The sequence below is a fragment of the Gossypium arboreum genome, chromosome 7 (genome assembly GCF_025698485.1).
Source record: "Gossypium arboreum isolate Shixiya-1 chromosome 7, ASM2569848v2, whole genome shotgun sequence".
Lineage (NCBI taxonomy): Eukaryota > Viridiplantae > Streptophyta > Magnoliopsida > Malvales > Malvaceae > Gossypium > Gossypium arboreum.
In genome coordinates this window covers 49203638-49208763 of record NC_069076.1, presented here as the reverse complement: position 1 = coordinate 49208763, position 5126 = coordinate 49203638, and the positions used below count along the sequence as shown (strand labels likewise).

At 39.0% G+C, this 5126-nt stretch overlaps 1 non-coding gene across 1 annotated transcript; it reads right to left on the bottom strand.

The window, feature by feature from the left end:
- Nucleotides 1-1477: 1477 nt before the first annotated feature.
- Nucleotides 1478-1584, bottom strand: LOC128295884 (small nucleolar RNA R71). Its single transcript, XR_008286433.1, has one exon. It is a non-coding gene; the product is annotated as a small nucleolar RNA R71 (small nucleolar RNA).
- Nucleotides 1585-5126: the final 3542 nt, after the last annotated feature.

The window sequence follows — 5126 nt, the reverse complement described above, 5'->3', positions numbered from 1 at the left end:
CTAAAACCCCTAAATACCTAAGGGGAATAAAACCTAAGATGGATCTTGTTATTATTATCTAAATTATATGATAAATATTTGACTTGTTCTTAATTATGTGCTCTTAATTCTTGTTTTAATATTCTAGGATATTGATTCAAGTTAATACGCTTATTTAGAGGAGCAAAAGTCCCCGTCTAAGAGTAAATTTGTCGTAATTAAGCGGAGTTGATTGCACGCCTAGAGATAGGGTGACAAGATTTTACTGGATTAGGGTGAAACCTAATAAGGGAGTCTATAGATAGAGTTAATGCAACACTAGGGTGTTAATTAGAAAGAGATTTAAATTAATCAACCTAGGGTTAGACGTTATTAGTCTCGAGAGAGATAATAATATAACTTAGGGATTTCTATGGATCAAGTCAAATGAATAAATCGTCTGATTCAGTGTCAAATAACAAGTGAAGTCTAGGTGGATTTTTCCTTTGGTATTGTCTTAATCAATCTAGTTTTCCCAAAAGCTTTTCCCCAATTTTCTCTTTGTGCACCCTTAGTTTAGTTAATTAGCTTAGATAAACAAATCCCTTAATTTTTAGGCTAGATAATAAAAAGAAAGTAATTACTAATACTCTTGGTTCCTTTGGGTTCGACAATCCGGTCTTGCTAAAGATATACTACTATTCGATAGGTACACTTGCTTTCATCATGATAATAGTTAGTTTCAAGAATGATTAGTTATAAATTTTTAAAACTTGTCGCGAATATCACGTATCAAGTTTTTGGCGCCGTTACCGGGGAGGTAAGATATTAAGAACATTCAATTTTTATTACTTTAGCCATTTTTACTTTTATTGCAATTTATTTTTAGTTTAATTTCACTTTTCTAACTTTTCTCTTATTTTCTTTTGACATGTTTTTCTAGTTTATGACCAGAAGAAACATGTCAGGACCATTACTTTTCGACAGTGAGATCGATCGTATAGTTTACAAAAACCGAGGAGAAATAAGGCGAAGCATAAGATGCACAGAGGAAGAACAAGAGGATGATATTCACACCACAACCAAGGAGATGGCTGAAAACCAGAAAAATCTGCTACCTCTTGCGATTGCTGCTATTCAGAATCCTGCTCAGCGTTTTATGTATGATTATGCTAAACCTTCTTTAACAGGAACTGAATCAAGCATAGTTGGGCTTGTTGTCGCTGCAAATAATTTTGAACTGAAACCTAACACAATTCAAATGATACAGTAATTTGTTCAGTTCGATGGTTTGCAGGACGAGGATCCCAACGCTCACTTGGCAAATTTTCTAAAACTTTGTGGCACTTTTAAAATTAATGGTGTTTCTGATAATGCCATTCGCCTTCGGTTATTCCCTTTTTCATTGAGGAACAAAGCTAAACAATGGTTGAACTTGTTACCACAAGGGTCAATCACTACTTGGGAATAAATGACCGAAAAGTTTTTATTAAAATATTTTTCGCCAGCTAAAACGGCTAAATTACGTAATGATATCTCTTCTTTTGCACAGATGGATTTGGAAACACTCTACGATGCATGGGAGAGGTACAAGGATCTGTTGAGAAGGTGCCCTCACCATGGGTTACCACTCTGGCTACAGATTCAAACGTTTCACAATGGCCTAAATCCGTCAACTAGACAAATGATTGACACAACTGCTGGTGGAACTATCAATAATAAGACACCTGAGGATGCTTATGAATTTATAGAAGAGATGTCACTGAATAATTATCAATGGCAAGTCATGAGGACAAAGCCAATGAAAACAGCCTGTGTTTTTAACATTGATTCAGTCACCATGCTCTCTAATCAGGTAGAACTTTTGAATAGAAAAATTGATGGTTTTCTTGGTTCTTCACAGGTTCACCCAGTAATGCAGTGTGAAGCAAGTGGAGGTGGATCAAACAATTCAGAATAACTATCCTATGGCCACAACATGGAGAATGAACAATTAAATTACATGGGTAATAATACTCGATCTCAAAATAATCCTTATAGTAATACTTACAATGCAGGTTGGAGGAACCATCCAAATTTCTCATGGGGAGGCCAAGGGAATCAGAGACTACCACCTTCAAGCTTCCAACAACCACCCTACCAACAAGAGAAAAAGCCGAATCTTGAGGAGATGCTAACAAAATTCATCTCGGTGTTAGAAACTTGTTTTCAAAATACTGATACAACACTTAAAAATCAACAAGCATCGATCTAAGGGCTTGAAACTCAGATAGCATAGCTCGTCAAATTAATATCTGAATGACTACAAGGCAGCTTGCCGAGTAACACTGAATCTAACCCAAGGGAACAACTCAATGCAATTACCATCCAAGACAAGGAAGGGTTAGTGGAACCTGAACCAGAACCGAGGCAAGGAATCGTGGTAAGTAAAAGCAAAGGTGAGGTATACCACAATGACTAAAAATAGGTAAGTAAAGAGAACAAACCACGTGTACCATACCCCAATACGACAAGGAAAGACCACTCAAACGAACAATTCGGTAAATTCCTTAAACTTATAAAGAAATTACATATTAACTTACCGCTTATTGAGGCTTTTTCGCAGATACCGAACGTAGTCAAATTTTTAAAAGGAGCTTTTAGTAAATAAGCGGAAGTTAGACTAGGCGTCGCATGTGGAGATGAATGCAGTTTGCTCAGCCATTCTGCAGAATAAGCTGGCCAACAAATTGAAAGATCCAGGGAGTTTTAAGATTCCTTGTTTAATTGGTAGCTTAGATGTTAATAATGCCTTCGCTGATTTAGGGGCTAGTATCAATGTCATGCCTTACAAAATGTTTAAGCAACTAGGTCTTGGGAAACCGAAACAAACTAGGATGAACAGTCAATTAGCAAATAAAACAATTAGATTTCCTAGGGGGATTATTGAAGATGTACTCGTTAAAATTGACAAATTTATATTCCCAGTTGATTTTGTTGTTCTAGACATAGAGGAGGATAGTAACGTGCCTTTAATTTTAGGGAGACCCTTTTTAGCAACTACTAGAACTATAATTGATGTTGGTACAGGTGAACTCACACTTCGTGTAGGTGAGGAAACAATCACCCTTCAAGCTCGTAATTCAAGTAACACATCAAATATCGAGGGTGATTGTAGAAATTGTACTACTAATACTGACCATGTGGTACAACCTTCTTTATAGGAAACACGTTCGAAGAACACACATGAGCCTTCTTCAAGTCATGACAAGGGATCTATCTATGAAAAACGAAGGCTATGAGTTGAGGAACTAGATGAATGGCAGACACATAAATCGAGGACACACGATAAACCAAAACCACACTATGACGATCTCAATATCTCACCAAATCAACTCAAAGTTTGAGACAAAGTACTACTAGATGCAGCAGACCCTCGGATTGCCACCTCTGAACCTAATGGAGAAATCCCTCTTACGGTACTTAGCATTTTCCCATACAGCACAGTCCAGGTAATTCATCCCAAATTCGGTATGTTCAAGGTAAATAATACTCGTCTAAAACCTTATTTTGATGAAGTCGATAGCCGGGATGAGGAGTGTAAACTCCTCGAACCACTATGACTATGTGAAATCGAGGTAAGTCGAGCTTAGACTATAAATAAGTGCTTCTCCGGAGGCAACCCGAGCACTAATAGTATTGATTTCTTTAAATTTTTAGTTTTTAACATCTAATCACTAACTGAGTCTTTGAAACACAGGTGTTATAATCCATACGGCCAGGCACACAGGCGTGCGTTAGGCCGTGCTCACACCACGGGAGGAGACACGGCCGTGGGATACGGCCATGTGAAAACAGGGCAAAATTTTTCCCCAACACGAGATGTGATAAGTTGCCACGACCATGCGACGTGGCCGTGGGCGAGCCTGTCAAAACAACACGGGCGTGCGACACGCCCGTGTTTAGAAACTGTGGTTGAAACTGAGAATTTAACACGGGCGTGCGACACGTATGTTCCCACCACCCGTGCTCAAGACTGATAAAACAACACAGGCGTGCACCTATACATAGGGCGTGGGAGAAGTGAAAGAAGTAGAACAAGGTCGTGCGACACAGTTGTGTGCATCGACATGCCCAAAAAAGACGGGCGTGGGACGAATTTCAGGCGCACTCAAATTTGAAAATCACGATAAACACGGGCTGAAATAAGGATACACGGGCGTGCCCCACTGCTCGTATGCCCCAAAATCTATATAAACCCCTCACTATTCATCACCCCCTTCCCCAAAATCCTTAACCCTAGCCACCATAACTCTTACCTACGCCCTCCTCACCACGCCCGTGCGTATACCACAGGACCACCCTCGACGACCCAAGCTCTTCCCTCTTGCGTTTGTTAACTCTTTTCTCTCTATTCTCTTCAAATATTTTACTTATTTCATGATTTTTTATTGTTTTATTTGACTATTTTGGGTAAATATTAATGGTTATAATGATAGTAATACTTATGCTCTTCGTTAGAAATTTGTCATTTTAGTCAATACATTATGCTACACTCATCCATTTTTCTTGTTTTCATGGATTTCATGCTTACCCATACCATATTCCATATTATCAAACCCACATGCATTCATTTACTAGATATTCCATTTAGCACTATTCTTATGTTCCTATTGTTAATAATGACTTCCATTAGGATTTAGTTACTTTTTGGTACATCTTACCTTTTACCTGTGATGCCCATGAAGTATTCTTCTTTAATTTTAGCATACTTGCATACCTTTCCATGCTATTCGTGGGGAGTATTGTTTTAACTTTGACTTTTCATTGCAGGTATACCATGTCAACCTCACGTGGCAAGAAGGCCACCATCCCCACTTCGAAGAAGAGGAAATGAGCAACGTCATCCTCGGGTCCTACCGCTAAAATTTGCCACCCTTTCCTTCAATTTCCCATAGGGCCCCAAGAAGAACTGTTTCAGATACTCCGAGCCCGACCCTAGGTGAGGGCCATTGCATTGACTAGGCCACACTTGAAAAAATTCAACTGGCTGACGCGGTCAGAGCCCTTTTGTCGACTGATCCATGGTAGCTCTTTATTGGGATCATCGAGCCGACGTACCTTGGGCTTACACTGGAACTCTATTCGACATTCCACTTCCAAACTGTTATGACAGAGTTCGATGATCT